Source organism: Nothobranchius furzeri, chromosome 2 (assembly GCF_043380555.1).
Source record: "Nothobranchius furzeri strain GRZ-AD chromosome 2, NfurGRZ-RIMD1, whole genome shotgun sequence".
Classification (NCBI taxonomy): Eukaryota; Metazoa; Chordata; class Actinopteri; order Cyprinodontiformes; family Nothobranchiidae; genus Nothobranchius; species Nothobranchius furzeri.
Window position 1 is genome coordinate 53632868 of NC_091742.1, and position 15996 is coordinate 53648863.

At 44.6% G+C, this 15996-nt stretch overlaps 11 non-coding genes across 11 annotated transcripts; all 11 read left to right on the plus strand.

Annotated features, from left to right (window-relative positions):
• Nucleotides 1-906: 906 nt before the first annotated feature.
• On the plus strand, nt 907-1025 carry LOC139068289 (5S ribosomal RNA). Its single transcript, XR_011519888.1, has one exon. It is a non-coding gene; the product is annotated as a 5S ribosomal RNA (ribosomal RNA).
• Nucleotides 1026-2284: 1259 nt separating this feature from the next.
• On the plus strand, nt 2285-2403 carry LOC139068059 (5S ribosomal RNA). Its single transcript, XR_011519729.1, has one exon. It is a non-coding gene; the product is annotated as a 5S ribosomal RNA (ribosomal RNA).
• A 1262-nt stretch (nt 2404-3665) lies between these two features.
• On the plus strand, nt 3666-3784 carry LOC139068300 (5S ribosomal RNA). Its single transcript, XR_011519899.1, has one exon. It is a non-coding gene; the product is annotated as a 5S ribosomal RNA (ribosomal RNA).
• A 1263-nt stretch (nt 3785-5047) lies between these two features.
• LOC139068069 (5S ribosomal RNA) lies at nt 5048-5166 on the plus strand. Its single transcript, XR_011519730.1, has one exon. It is a non-coding gene; the product is annotated as a 5S ribosomal RNA (ribosomal RNA).
• Nucleotides 5167-6428: 1262 nt separating this feature from the next.
• LOC139068311 (5S ribosomal RNA) lies at nt 6429-6547 on the plus strand. Its single transcript, XR_011519910.1, has one exon. It is a non-coding gene; the product is annotated as a 5S ribosomal RNA (ribosomal RNA).
• A 1259-nt stretch (nt 6548-7806) lies between these two features.
• Nucleotides 7807-7925, plus strand: LOC139068252 (5S ribosomal RNA). Its single transcript, XR_011519851.1, has one exon. It is a non-coding gene; the product is annotated as a 5S ribosomal RNA (ribosomal RNA).
• A 1263-nt stretch (nt 7926-9188) lies between these two features.
• LOC139068321 (5S ribosomal RNA) lies at nt 9189-9307 on the plus strand. Its single transcript, XR_011519920.1, has one exon. It is a non-coding gene; the product is annotated as a 5S ribosomal RNA (ribosomal RNA).
• A 1263-nt stretch (nt 9308-10570) lies between these two features.
• LOC139068332 (5S ribosomal RNA) lies at nt 10571-10689 on the plus strand. The gene has a single exon (XR_011519931.1). It is a non-coding gene; the product is annotated as a 5S ribosomal RNA (ribosomal RNA).
• A 1260-nt stretch (nt 10690-11949) lies between these two features.
• On the plus strand, nt 11950-12068 carry LOC139068343 (5S ribosomal RNA). The gene has a single exon (XR_011519942.1). It is a non-coding gene; the product is annotated as a 5S ribosomal RNA (ribosomal RNA).
• A 1260-nt stretch (nt 12069-13328) lies between these two features.
• Nucleotides 13329-13447, plus strand: LOC139068354 (5S ribosomal RNA). Its single transcript, XR_011519953.1, has one exon. It is a non-coding gene; the product is annotated as a 5S ribosomal RNA (ribosomal RNA).
• A 1260-nt stretch (nt 13448-14707) lies between these two features.
• Nucleotides 14708-14826, plus strand: LOC139068364 (5S ribosomal RNA). The gene has a single exon (XR_011519964.1). It is a non-coding gene; the product is annotated as a 5S ribosomal RNA (ribosomal RNA).
• Nucleotides 14827-15996: the final 1170 nt, after the last annotated feature.

Below are 15996 nucleotides of genomic sequence, written 5' to 3' on the forward strand. Positions count from 1 at the left end.
CACCTAAAGATGAATCAAAAAATTGTTAAAAAAAAAATCATGGTTGAAGATTTCATAATTCATGCATCAAAAGGTTAACACAGAAATGTCAAAAAGCCCATTCCCTGGGGCAATCAGGTTTTAAAAGAGCGTTTCTTCTTATATACGTTCACATTTCACTTCCCAAGTTGCAATAGAGAAAATCCAACTCATCTATCTGTGACTTACTTGCAATTCAGGGATCTAACTAAAGATTGTCATTAAGATTTCGTTCCGGAGCAAGGCTCTGCAGCCTGCGGCCATGATGGCACGTCGCAAGTCTTTGCCGCTACGCTACCAGCTAAAAGAAATGTGGGCCTTTTACTGGAATGGCATCAAAATGCACCAATAGGTCTTTTCCACAAAGACCCAAATAGGTTGTTGGAGAAACACATTGCAATTTATTGCTGCCAAACACAAGAAAAGCTGAACTCACAAACTAAGAAAAATCGGGCGCCAGCCGGCCGGCACCTGTTTGCAAGGATTTCACCCACAGAGCCCGGCCAGACGCAGCCCGAACAGGGGGGCGTGGGTCCCACTTTCCATGGGCCCACCACTCATAGGAGGGACAAAGGAAAAACGAGGTACTTCTCTCAACTGAGGTGAAGGTGGCCTTTTTGTACATCCAAATGTTAAATAATATCGTTTGTACTTTCTGACGTCTGCGATGTGAACAAATTTGGATTAAAGCGCATGAACCTATTCTACTGTGTCACTACACAAGCTCCACTCCCCGCTTTCGCCCACGGAGCCCGGCCAGACACAGCTCAAACTGGGGATGAGGGCGGTTTACTGGAAAGGCCTCAAATTGCAGCATTCCATTCAATGGCAGCCAAGGGCACAACTGTCTCTGCACCCATAAAACGGAGGACGGAAGGACAAGCCTTCGCTTACGGCCATACCACCCTGAACACGCCCGATCTCGTCTGATCTCGGAAGCTAAGCAGGGTCGGGCCTGGTTAGTACTTGGATGGGAGACCGCCTGGGAATACCAGGTGCTGTAAGCTTTTGTCCTTGTCTTTTGAGCCAGCAGAGGGTGCTGTTACGCACTCGCCCTTCTGAGGAACAACACCTTACAGACCTCAAACAGTTACAACAGCATATTGCACTTTTCCTTAACCATTTCATGCATAATAGTCACTCAAGTGGACAGGTACTCAAAATTGTTATTTATTTATTTTTGCTATTAAGCACAGCTGTTGAAGACTTTATTGCATTTGAGCACCTCCATTTGGACTTTGGTAAGCCAAGCCAACATATTTCATGTTCAGATTGCACGCTGTTCACTGAGGTGGACATGTAATAAATTATTTGTAAATTATACATTTTTACAAAAAATATTTGTTGAAATTTGTTTCATTCACACCTAAAGATGAATCAAAAAATTGTTAAAAAAATCATGGTTGAAGATTTCATAATTCATGCATCAAAGGGTTAACACAGAAATGTCAAAAAGCCCATTCCCTGGGGCAATCAGGTTTTAAAAGAGCGTTTCTTCTTCAATACGTTCACATTTTACTTCCCAAGTTGCAATAGAGAAAATCCAACTCATCTATCTGTGACTTACTTGCAATTCAGGGATCTAACTAAAGATTGTCATTAAGATTTCGTTCCGGAGCAAGGCTCTGCAGCCTGCGGCCATGATGGCACGTCGCAAGTCTTTGCCGCTACGCTACCAGCTAAAAGAAATGTGGGCCTTTTACTGGAATGGCATCAAAATGCACCAATAGGTCTTTTCCACAAAGACCCAAATAGGTTGTTGGAGAAACACATTGCAATTTATTGCTGCCAAACACAAGAAAAGCTGAACTCACAAACTAAGAAAAATCGGGCGCCAGCCGGCCGGCACCTGTTTGCAAGGATTTCACCCACAGAGCCCGGCCAGACGCAGCCCGAACAGGGGGGCGTGGGTCCCACTTTCCATGGGCCCACCACTCATAGGAGGGACAAAGGAAAAACGAGGTACTTCTCTCAACTGAGGTGAAGGTGGCCTTTTTGTACATCCAAATGTTAAATAATATCGTTTGTACTTTCTGACGTCTGCGATGTGAACAAATTTGGATTAAAGCGCATGAACCTATTCTACTGTGTCACTACACAAGCTCCCCTCTCCGCTTTCGCCCACGGAGCCCGGCCAGACACAGCTCAAACTGGGGATGAGGGCGGTTTACTGGAAAGGCCTCAAATTGCAGCATTCCATTCAATGGCAGCCAAGGGCACAACTGTCTCTGCACCCATAAAACGGAGGACGGAAGGACAAGCCTTCGCTTACGGCCATACCACCCTGAACATGCCCGATCTCGTCTGATCTCGGAAGCTAAGCAGGGTCGGGCCTGGTTAGTACTTGGATGGGAGACCGCCTGGGAATACCAGGTGCTGTAAGCTTTTGTCCTTGTCTTTTGAGCCAGCAGAGGGTGCTGTTACGCACTCGCCCTTCTGAGGAACAACACCTTACAGACCTCAAACAGTTACAACAGCATATTGCACTTTTCCTTAACCCTTTCATGCATAATAGTCACTCAAGTGGACAGGTACTCAAAATTGTTATTTATTTATTTTTGCTATTAAGCACAGCTGTTGAAGACTTTATTGCATTTGAGCACCTCCATTTGGACTTTGGTAAGCCAAGCCAACATATTTCATGTTCAGATTGCACGCTGTTCACTGAGGTGGACATGTAATAAATTATTTGTAAATTATACATTTTTACAAAAAATATTTGTTGAAATTTGTTTCATTCACACCTAAAGATGAATCAAAAAATTGTTAAAAAAAAAATCATGGTTGAAGATTTCATAATTCATGCATCAAAAGGTTAACACAGAAATGTCAAAAAGCCCATTCCCTGGGGCAATCAGGTTTTAAAAGAGCGTTTCTTCTTCAATACGTTCACATTTCACTTCCCAAGTTGCAATAGAGAAAATCCAACTCATCTATCTGTGACTTACTTGCAATTCAGGGATCTAACTAAAGATTGTCATTAAGATTTCGTTCCGGAGCAAGGCTCTGCAGCCTGCGGCCATGATGGCACGTCGCAAGTCTTTGCCGCTACGCTACCAGCTAAAAGAAATGTGGGCCTTTTACTGGAATGGCATCAAAATGCACCAATAGGTCTTTTCCACAAAGACCCAAATAGGTTGTTGGAGAAACACATTGCAATTTATTGCTGCCAAACACAAGAAAAGCTGAACTCACAAACTAAGAAAAATCGGGCGCCAGCCGGCCGGCACCTGTTTGCAAGGATTTCACCCACAGAGCCCGGCCAGACGCAGCCCGAACAGGGGGGCGTGGGTCCCACTTTCCATGGGCCCACCACTCATAGGAGGGACAAAGGAAAAACGAGGTACTTCTCTCAACTGAGGTGAAGGTGGCCTTTTTGTACATCCAAATGTTAAATAATATCGTTTGTACTTTCTGACGTCTGCGATGTGAACAAATTTGGATTAAAGCGCATGAACCTATTCTACTGTGTCACTACACAAGCTCCACTCCCCGCTTTCGCCCACGGAGCCCGGCCAGACACAGCTCAAACTGGGGATGAGGGCGGTTTACTGGAAAGGCCTCAAATTGCAGCATTCCATTCAATGGCAGCCAAGGGCACAACTGTCTCTGCACCCATAAAACGGAGGACGGAAGGACAAGCCTTCGCTTACGGCCATACCACCCTGAACACGCCCGATCTCGTCTGATCTCGGAAGCTAAGCAGGGTCGGGCCTGGTTAGTACTTGGATGGGAGACCGCCTGGGAATACCAGGTGCTGTAAGCTTTTGTCCTTGTCTTTTGAGCCAGCAGAGGGTGCTGTTACGCACTCGCCCTTCTGAGGAACAACACCTTACAGACCTCAAACAGTTACAACAGCATATTGCACTTTTCCTTAACCCTTTCATGCATAATAGTCACTCAAGTGGACAGGTACTCAAAATTGTTATTTATTTATTTTTGCTATTAAGCACAGCTGTTGAAGACTTTATTGCATTTGAGCACCTCCATTTGGACTTTGGTAAGCCAAGCCAACATATTTCATGTTCAGATTGCACGCTGTTCACTGAGGTGGACATGTAATAAATCATTTGTAAATTATACATTTTTACAAAAAATATTTGTTGAAATTTGTTTCATTCACACCTAAAGATGAATCAAAAAATTGTTAAAAAAAAAAATCATGGTTGAAGATTTCATAATTCATGCATCAAAGGGTTAACACAGAAATGTCAAAAAGCCCATTCCCTGGGGCAATCAGGTTTTAAAAGAGCGTTTCTTCTTCAATACGTTCACATTTCAGTTCCCAAGTTGCAATAGAGAAAATCCAACTCATCTATCTGTGACTTACTTGCAATTCAGGGATCTAACTAAAGATTGTCATTAAGATTTCGTTCCGGAGCAAGGCTCTGCAGCCTGCGGCCATGATGGCACGTCGCAAGTCTTTGCCGCTACGCTACCAGCTAAAAGAAATGTGGGCCTTTTACTGGAATGGCATCAAAATGCACCAATAGGTCTTTTCCACAAAGACCCAAATAGGTTGTTGGAGAAACACATTGCAATTTATTGCTGCCAAACACAAGAAAAGCTGAACTCACAAACTAAGAAAAATCGGGCGCCAGCCGGCCGGCACCTGTTTGCAAGGATTTCACCCACAGAGCCCGGCCAGACGCAGCCCGAACAGGGGGGCGTGGGTCCCACTTTCCATGGGCCCACCACTCATAGGAGGGACAAAGGAAAAATGAGGTACTTCTCTCAACTGAGGTGAAGGTGGCCTTTTTGTACATCCAAATGTTAAATAATATCGTTTGTACTTTCTGACGTCTGCGATGTGAACAAATTTGGATTAAAGCGCATGAACCTATTCTACTGTGTCACCACACAAGCTCCACTCCCCGCTTTCGCCCACGGAGCCCGGCCAGACACAGCTCAAACTGGGGATGAGGGCGGTTTACTGGAAAGGCCTCAAATTGCAGCATTCCATTCAATGGCAGCCAAGGGCACAACTGTCTCTGCACCCATAAAACGGAGGACGGAAGGACAAGCCTTCGCTTACGGCCATACCACCCTGAACATGCCCGATCTCGTCTGATCTCGGAAGCTAAGCAGGGTCGGGCCTGGTTAGTACTTGGATGGGAGACCGCCTGGGAATACCAGGTGCTGTAAGCTTTTGTCCTTGTCTTTTGAGCCAGCAGAGGGTGCTGTTACGCACTCGCCCTTCTGAGGAACAACACCTTACAGACCTCAAACAGTTACAACAGCATATTGCACTTTTCCTTAACCCTTTCATGCATAATAGTCACTCAAGTGGACAGGTACTCAAAATTGTTATTTATTTATTTTTGCTATTAAGCACAGCTGTTGAAGACTTTATTGCATTTGAGCACCTCCATTTGGACTTTGGTAAGCCAAGCCAACATATTTCATGTTCAGATTGCACGCTGTTCACTGAGGTGGACATGTAATAAATTATTTGTAAATTATACATTTTTACAAAAAATATTTGTTGAAATTTGTTTCATTCACACCTAAAGATGAATCAAAAAATTGTTAAAAAAAAAATCATGGTTGAAGATTTCATAATTCATGCATCAAAAGGTTAACACAGAAATGTCAAAAAGCCCATTCCCTGGGGCAATCAGGTTTTAAAAGAGCGTTTCTTCTTCAATACGTTCACATTTCACTTCCCAAGTTGCAATAGAGAAAATCCAACTCATCTATCTGTGACTTACTTGCAATTCAGGGATCTAACTAAAGATTGTCATTAAGATTTCGTTCCGGAGCAAGGCTCTGCAGCCTGCGGCCATGATGGCACGTCGCAAGTCTTTGCCGCTACGCTACCAGCTAAAAGAAATGTGGGCCTTTTACTGGAATGGCATCAAAATGCACCAATAGGTCTTTTCCACAAAGACCCAAATAGGTTGTTGGAGAAACACATTGCAATTTATTGCTGCCAAACACAAGAAAAGCTGAACTCACAAACTAAGAAAAATCGGGCGCCAGCCGGCCGGCACCTGTTTGCAAGGATTTCACCCACAGAGCCCGGCCAGACGCAGCCCGAACAGGGGGGCGTGGGTCCCACTTTCCATGGGCCCACCACTCATAGGAGGGACAAAGGAAAAACGAGGTACTTCTCTCAACTGAGGTGAAGGTGGCCTTTTTGTACATCCAAATGTTAAATAATATCGTTTGTACTTTCTGACGTCTGCGATGTGAACAAATTTGGATTAAAGCGCATGAACCTATTCTACTGTGTCACTACACAAGCTCCACTCCCCGCTTTCGCCCACGGAGCCCGGCCAGACACAGCTCAAACTGGGGATGAGGGCGGTTTACTGGAAAGGCCTCAAATTGCAGCATTCCATTCAATGGCAGCCAAGGGCACAACTGTCTCTGCACCCATAAAACGGAGGACGGAAGGACAAGCCTTCGCTTACGGCCATACCACCCTGAACACGCCCGATCTCGTCTGATCTCGGAAGCTAAGCAGGGTCGGGCCTGGTTAGTACTTGGATGGGAGACCGCCTGGGAATACCAGGTGCTGTAAGCTTTTGTCCTTGTCTTTTGAGCCAGCAGAGGGTGCTGTTACGCACTCGCCCTTCTGAGGAACAACACCTTACAGACCTCAAACAGTTACAACAGCATATTGCACTTTTCCTTAACCATTTCATGCATAATAGTCACTCAAGTGGACAGGTACTCAAAATTGTTATTTATTTATTTTTGCTATTAAGCACAGCTGTTGAAGACTTTATTGCATTTGAGCACCTCCATTTGGACTTTGGTAAGCCAAGCCAACATATTTCATGTTCAGATTGCACGCTGTTCACTGAGGTGGACATGTAATAAATTATTTGTAAATTATACATTTTTACAAAAAATATTTGTTGAAATTTGTTTCATTCACACCTAAAGATGAATCAAAAAATTGTTAAAAAAATCATGGTTGAAGATTTCATAATTCATGCATCAAAGGGTTAACACAGAAATGTCAAAAAGCCCATTCCCTGGGGCAATCAGGTTTTAAAAGAGCGTTTCTTCTTCAATACGTTCACATTTTACTTCCCAAGTTGCAATAGAGAAAATCCAACTCATCTATCTGTGACTTACTTGCAATTCAGGGATCTAACTAAAGATTGTCATTAAGATTTCGTTCCGGAGCAAGGCTCTGCAGCCTGCGGCCATGATGGCACGTCGCAAGTCTTTGCCGCTACGCTACCAGCTAAAAGAAATGTGGGCCTTTTACTGGAATGGCATCAAAATGCACCAATAGGTCTTTTCCACAAAGACCCAAATAGGTTGTTGGAGAAACACATTGCAATTTATTGCTGCCAAACACAAGAAAAGCTGAACTCACAAACTAAGAAAAATCGGGCGCCAGCCGGCCGGCACCTGTTTGCAAGGATTTCACCCACAGAGCCCGGCCAGACGCAGCCCGAACAGGGGGGCGTGGGTCCCACTTTCCATGGGCCCACCACTCATAGGAGGGACAAAGGAAAAACGAGGTACTTCTCTCAACTGAGGTGAAGGTGGCCTTTTTGTACATCCAAATGTTAAATAATATCGTTTGTACTTTCTGACGTCTGCGATGTGAACAAATTTGGATTAAAGCGCATGAACCTATTCTACTGTGTCACTACACAAGCTCCCCTCTCCGCTTTCGCCCACGGAGCCCGGCCAGACACAGCTCAAACTGGGGATGAGGGCGGTTTACTGGAAAGGCCTCAAATTGCAGCATTCCATTCAATGGCAGCCAAGGGCACAACTGTCTCTGCACCCATAAAACGGAGGACGGAAGGACAAGCCTTCGCTTACGGCCATACCACCCTGAACACGCCCGATCTCGTCTGATCTCGGAAGCTAAGCAGGGTCGGGCCTGGTTAGTACTTGGATGGGAGACGTCCTGGGAATACCAGGTGCTGTAAGCTTTTGTCCTTGTCTTTTGAGCCAGCAGAGGGTGCTGTTACGCACTCGCCCTTCTGAGGAACAACACCTTACAGACCTCAAACAGTTACAACAGCATATTGCACTTTTCCTTAACCCTTTCATGCATAATAGTCACTCAAGTGGACAGGTACTCAAAATTGTTATTTATTTATTTTTGCTATTAAGCACAGCTGTTGAAGACTTTATTGCATTTGAGCACCTCCATTTGGACTTTGGTAAGCCAAGCCAACATATTTCATGTTCAGATTGCACGCTGTTCACTGAGGTGGACATGTAATAAATCATTTGTAAATTATACATTTTTACAAAAAATATTTGTTGAAATTTGTTTCATTCACACCTAAAGATGAATCAAAAAATTGTTAAAAAAAAAAATCATGGTTGAAGATTTCATAATTCATGCATCAAAAGGTTAACACAGAAATGTCAAAAAGCCCATTCCCTGGGGCAATCAGGTTTTAAAAGAGCGTTTCTTCTTCAATACGTTCACATTTCACTTCCCAAGTTGCAATAGAGAAAATCCAACTCATCTATCTGTGACTTACTTGCAATTCAGGGATCTAACTAAAGATTGTCATTAAGATTTCGTTCCGGAGCAAGGCTCTGCAGCCTGCGGCCATGATGGCACGTCGCAAGTCTTTGCCGCTACGCTACCAGCTAAAAGAAATGTGGGCCTTTTACTGGAATGGCATCAAAATGCACCAATAGGTCTTTTCCACAAAGACCCAAATAGGTTGTTGGAGAAACACATTGCAATTTATTGCTGCCAAACACAAGAAAAGCTGAACTCACAAACTAAGAAAAATCGGGCGCCAGCCGGCCGGCACCTGTTTGCAAGGATTTCACCCACAGAGCCCGGCCAGACGCAGCCCGAACAGGGGGGCGTGGGTCCCACTTTCCATGGGCCCACCACTCATAGGAGGGACAAAGGAAAAACGAGGTACTTCTCTCAACTGAGGTGAAGGTGGCCTTTTTGTACATCCAAATGTTAAATAATATCGTTTGTACTTTCTGACGTCTGCGATGTGAACAAATTTGGATTAAAGCGCATGAACCTATTCTACTGTGTCACCACACAAGCTCCACTCCCCGCTTTCGCCCACGGAGCCCGGCCAGACACAGCTCAAACTGGGGATGAGGGCGGTTTACTGGAAAGGCCTCAAATTGCAGCATTCCATTCAATGGCAGCCAAGGGCACAACTGTCTCTGCACCCATAAAACGGAGGACGGAAGGACAAGCCTTCGCTTACGGCCATACCACCCTGAACACGCCCGATCTCGTCTGATCTCGGAAGCTAAGCAGGGTCGGGCCTGGTTAGTACTTGGATGGGAGACCGCCTGGGAATACCAGGTGCTGTAAGCTTTTGTCCTTGTCTTTTGAGCCAGCAGAGGGTGCTGTTACGCACTCGCCCTTCTGAGGAACAACACCTTACAGACCTCAAACAGTTACAACAGCATATTGCACTTTTCCTTAACCCTTTCATGCATAATAGTCACTCAAGTGGACAGGTACTCAAAATTGTTATTTATTTATTTTTGCTATTAAGCACAGCTGTTGAAGACTTTATTGCATTTGAGCACCTCCATTTGGACTTTGGTAAGCCAAGCCAACATATTTCATGTTCAGATTGCACGCTGTTCACTGAGGTGGACATGTAATAAATCATTTGTAAATTATACATTTTTACAAAAAATATTTGTTGAAATTTGTTTCATTCACACCTAAAGATGAATCAAAAAATTGTTAAAAAAAAAAATCATGGTTGAAGATTTCATAATTCATGCATCAAAAGGTTAACACAGAAATGTCAAAAAGCCCATTCCCTGGGGCAATCAGGTTTTAAAAGAGCGTTTCTTCTTCAATACGTTCACATTTCACTTCCCAAGTTGCAAGAGAGAAAATCCAACTCATCTATCTGTGACTTACTTGCAATTCAGGGATCTAACTAAAGATTGTCATTAAGATTTCGTTCCGGAGCAAGGCTCTGCAGCCTGCGGCCATGATGGCACGTCGCAAGTCTTTGCCGCTACGCTACCAGCTAAAAGAAATGTGGGCCTTTTACTGGAATGGCATCAAAATGCACCAATAGGTCTTTTCCACAAAGACCCAAATAGGTTGTTGGAGAAACACATTGCAATTTATTGCTGCCAAACACAAGAAAAGCTGAACTCACAAACTAAGAAAAATCGGGCGCCAGCCGGCCGGCACCTGTTTGCAAGGATTTCACCCACAGAGCCCGGCCAGACGCAGCCCGAACAGGGGGGCGTGGGTCCCACTTTCCATGGGCCCACCACTCATAGGAGGGACAAAGGAAAAACGAGGTACTTCTCTCAACTGAGGTGAAGGTGGCCTTTTTGTACATCCAAATGTTAAATAATATCGTTTGTACTTTCTGACGTCTGCGATGTGAACAAATTTGGATTAAAGCGCATGAACCTATTCTACTGTGTCACCACACAAGCTCCACTCCCCGCTTTCGCCCACGGAGCCCGGCCAGACACAGCTCAAACTGGGGATGAGGGCGGTTTACTGGAAAGGCCTCAAATTGCAGCATTCCATTCAATGGCAGCCAAGGGCACAACTGTCTCTGCACCCATAAAACGGAGGACGGAAGAACAAGCCTTCGCTTACGGCCATACCACCCTGAACACGCCCGATCTCGTCTGATCTCGGAAGCTAAGCAGGGTCGGGCCTGGTTAGTACTTGGATGGGAGACCGCCTGGGAATACCAGGTGCTGTAAGCTTTTGTCCTTGTCTTTTGAGCCAGCAGAGGGTGCTGTTACGCACTCGCCCTTCTGAGGAACAACACCTTACAGACCTCAAACAGTTACAACAGCATATTGCACTTTTCCTTAACCCTTTCATGCATAATAGTCACTCAAGTGGACAGGTACTCAAAATTGTTATTTATTTATTTTTGCTATTAAGCACAGCTGTTGAAGACTTTATTGCATTTGAGCACCTCCATTTGGACTTTGGTAAGCCAAGCCAACATATTTCATGTTCAGATTGCACGCTGTTCACTGAGGTGGACATGTAATAAATTATTTGTAAATTATACATTTTTACAAAAAATATTTGTTGAAATTTGTTTCATTCACACCTAAAGATGAATCAAAAAATTGTTAAAAAAAATCATGGTTGAAGATTTCATAATTCATGCATCAAAGGGTTAACACAGAAATGTCAAAAAGCCCATTCCCTGGGGCAATCAGGTTTTAAAAGAGCGTTTCTTCTTCAATACGTTCACATTTTACTTCCCAAGTTGCAATAGAGAAAATCCAACTCATCTATCTGTGACTTACTTGCAATTCAGGGATCTAACTAAAGATTGTCATTAAGATTTCGTTCCGGAGCAAGGCTCTGCAGCCTGCGGCCATGATGGCACGTCGCAAGTCTTTGCCGCTACGCTACCAGCTAAAAGAAATGTGGGCCTTTTACTGGAATGGCATCAAAATGCACCAATAGGTCTTTTCCACAAAGACCCAAATAGGTTGTTGGAGAAACACATTGCAATTTATTGCTGCCAAACACAAGAAAAGCTGAACTCACAAACTAAGAAAAATCGGGCGCCAGCCGGCCGGCACCTGTTTGCAAGGATTTCACCCACAGAGCCCGGCCAGACGCAGCCCGAACAGGGGGGCGTGGGTCCCACTTTCCATGGGCCCATCACTCATAGGAGGGACAAAGGAAAAACGAGGTACTTCTCTCAACTGAGGTGAAGGTGGCCTTTTTGTACATCCAAATGTTAAATAATATCGTTTGTACTTTCTGACGTCTGCGATGTGAACAAATTTGGATTAAAGCGCATGAACCTATTCTACTGTGTCACTACACAAGCTCCCCTCTCCGCTTTCGCCCACGGAGCCCGGCCAGACACAGCTCAAACTGGGGATGAGGGCGGTTTACTGGAAAGGCCTCAAATTGCAGCATTCCATTCAATGGCAGCCAAGGGCACAACTGTCTCTGCACCCATAAAACGGAGGGCAGAAGGACAAGCCTTCGCTTACGGCCATACCACCCTGAACACGCCCGATCTCGTCTGATCTCGGAAGCTAAGCAGGGTCGGGCCTGGTTAGTACTTGGATGGGAGACCGCCTGGGAATACCAGGTGCTGTAAGCTTTTGTCCTTGTCTTTTGAGCCAGCAGAGGGTGCTGTTACGCACTCGCCCTTCTGAGGAACAACACCTTACAGACCTCAAACAGTTACAACAGCATATTGCACTTTTCCTTAACCCTTTCATGCATAATAGTCACTCAAGTGGACAGGTACTCAAAATTGTTATTTATTTATTTTTGCTATTAAGCACAGCTGTTGAAGACTTTATTGCATTTGAGCACCTCCATTTGGACTTTGGTAAGCCAAGCCAACATATTTCATGTTCAGATTGCACGCTGTTCACTGAGGTGGACATGTAATAAATTATTTGTAAATTATACATTTTTACAAAAAATATTTGTTGAAATTTGTTTCATTCACACCTAAAGATGAATCAAAAAATTGTTAAAAAAAATCATGGTTGAAGATTTCATAATTCATGCATCAAAGGGTTAACACAGAAATGTCAAAAAGCCCATTCCCTGGGGCAATCAGGTTTTAAAAGAGCGTTTCTTCTTCAATACGTTCACATTTTACTTCCCAAGTTGCAATAGAGAAAATCCAACTCATCTATCTGTGACTTACTTGCAATTCAGGGATCTAACTAAAGATTGTCATTAAGATTTCGTTCCGGAGCAAGGCTCTGCAGCCTGCGGCCATGATGGCACGTCGCAAGTCTTTGCCGCTACGCTACCAGCTAAAAGAAATGTGGGCCTTTTACTGGAATGGCATCAAAATGCACCAATAGGTCTTTTCCACAAAGACCCAAATAGGTTGTTGGAGAAACACATTGCAATTTATTGCTGCCAAACACAAGAAAAGCTGAACTCACAAACTAAGAAAAATCGGGCGCCAGCCGGCCGGCACCTGTTTGCAAGGATTTCACCCACAGAGCCCGGCCAGACGCAGCCCGAACAGGGGGGCGTGGGTCCCACTTTCCATGGGCCCACCACTCATAGGAGGGACAAAGGAAAAACGAGGTACTTCTCTCAACTGAGGTGAAGGTGGCCTTTTTGTACATCCAAATGTTAAATAATATCGTTTGTACTTTCTGACGTCTGCGATGTGAACAAATTTGGATTAAAGCGCATGAACCTATTCTACTGTGTCACTACACAAGCTCCCCTCTCCGCTTTCGCCCACGGAGCCCGGCCAGACACAGCTCAAACTGGGGATGAGGGCGGTTTACTGGAAAGGCCTCAAATTGCAGCATTCCATTCAATGGCAGCCAAGGGCACAACTGTCTCTGCACCCATAAAACGGAGGACGGAAGGACAAGCCTTCGCTTACGGCCATACCACCCTGAACACGCCCGATCTCGTCTGATCTCGGAAGCTAAGCAGGGTCGGGCCTGGTTAGTACTTGGATGGGAGACCGCCTGGGAATACCAGGTGCTGTAAGCTTTTGTCCTTGTCTTTTGAGCCAGCAGAGGGTGCTGTTACGCACTCGCCCTTCTGAGGAACAACACCTTACAGACCTCAAACAGTTACAACAGCATATTGCACTTTTCCTTAACCCTTTCATGCATAATAGTCACTCAAGTGGACAGGTACTCAAAATTGTTATTTATTTATTTTTGCTATTAAGCACAGCTGTTGAAGACTTTATTGCATTTGAGCACCTCCATTTGGACTTTGGTAAGCCAAGCCAACATATTTCATGTTCAGATTGCACGCTGTTCACTGAGGTGGACATGTAATAAATTATTTGTAAATTATACATTTTTACAAAAAATATTTGTTGAAATTTGTTTCATTCACACCTAAAGATGAATCAAAAAATTGTAAAAAAAAATCATGGTTGAAGATTTCATAATTCATGCATCAAAAGGTTAACACAGAAATGTCAAAAAGCCCATTCCCTGGGGCAATCAGGTTTTAAAAGAGCGTTTCTTCTTCAATACGTTCACATTTTACTTCCCAAGTTGCAATAGAGAAAATCCAACTCATCTATCTGTGACTTACTTGCAATTCAGGGATCTAACTAAAGATTGTCATTAAGATTTTGTTCCGGAGCAAGGCTCTGCAGCCTGCGGCCATGATGGCACGTCGCAAGTCTTTGCCGCTACGCTACCAGCTAAAAGAAATGTGGGCCTTTTACTGGAATGGCATCAAAATGCACCAATAGGTCTTTTCCACAAAGACCCAAATAGGTTGTTGGAGAAACACATTGCAATTTATTGCTGCCAAACACAAGAAAAGCTGAACTCACAAACTAAGAAAAATCGGGCGCCAGCCGGCCGGCACCTGTTTGCCAGGATTTCACCCACAGAGCCCGGCCAGACGCAGCCCGAACAGGGGGGCGTGGGTCCCACTTTCCATGGGCCCACCACTCATAGGAGGGACAAAGGAAAAACGAGGTACTTCTCTCAACTGAGGTGAAGGTGGCCTTTTTGTACATCCAAATGTTAAATAATATCGTTTGTACTTTCTGACGTCTGCGATGTGAACAAATTTGGATTAAAGCGCATGAACCTATTCTACTGTGTCACCACACAAGCTCCACTCCCCGCTTTCGCCCACGGAGCCCGGCCAGACACAGCTCAAACTGGGGATGAGGGCGGTTTACTGGAAAGGCCTCAAATTGCAGCATTCCATTCAATGGCAGCCAAGGGCACAACTGTCTCTGCACCCATAAAACGGAGGACGGAAGGACAAGCCTTCGCTTACGGCCATACCACCCTGAACACGCCCGATCTCGTCTGATCTCGGAAGCTAAGCAGGGTCGGGCCTGGTTAGTACTTGGATGGGAGACCGCCTGGGAATACCAGGTGCTGTAAGCTTTTGTCCTTGTCTTTTGAGCCAGCAGAGGGTGCTGTTACGCACTCGCCCTTCTGAGGAACAACACCTTACAGACCTCAAACAGTTACAACAGCATATTGCACTTTTCCTTAACCCTTTCATGCATAATAGTCACTCAAGTGGACAGGTACTCAAAATTGTTATTTATTTATTTTTGCTATTAAGCACAGCTGTTGAAGACTTTATTGCATTTGAGCACCTCCATTTGGACTTTGGTAAGCCAAGCCAACATATTTCATGTTCAGATTGCACGCTGTTCACTGAGGTGGACATGTAATAAATTATTTGTAAATTATACATTTTTACAAAAAATATTTGTTGAAATTTGTTTCATTCACACCTAAAGATGAATCAAAAAATTGTTAAAAAAAAATCATGGTTGAAGATTTCATAATTCATGCATCAAAAGGTTAACACAGAAATGTCAAAAAGCCCATTCCCTGGGGCAATCAGGTTTTAAAAGAGCGTTTCTTCTTCAATACGTTCACATTTTACTTCCCAAGTTGCAATAGAGAAAATCCAACTCATCTATCTGTGACTTACTTGCAATTCAGGGATCTAACTAAAGATTGTCATTAAGATTTCGTTCCGGAGCAAGGCTCTGCAGCCTGCGGCCATGATGGCACGTCGCAAGTCTTTGCCGCTACGCTACCAGCTAAAAGAAATGTGGGCCTTTTACTGGAATGGCATCAAAATGCACCAATAGGTCTTTTCCACAAAGACCCAAATAGGTTGTTGGAGAAACACATTGCAATTTATTGCTGCCAAACACAAGAAAAGCTGAACTCACAAACTAAGAAAAATCGGGCGCCAGCCGGCCGGCACCTGTTTGCAAGGATTTCACCCACAGAGCCCGGCCAGACGCAGCCCGAACAGGGGGGCGTGGGTCCCACTTTCCATGGGCCCACCACTCATAGGAGGGACAAAGGAAAAACGAGGTACTTCTCTCAACTGAGGTGAAGGTGGCCTTTTTGTACATCCAAATGTTAAATAATATCGTTTGTACTTTCTGACGTCTGCGATGTGAACAAATTTGGATTAAAGCGCATGAACCTATTCTACTGTGTCACTACACAAGCTCCCCTCTCCGCTTTCGCCCACGGAGCCCGGCCAGACACAGCTCAAACTGGGGATGAGGGCGGTTTACTGGA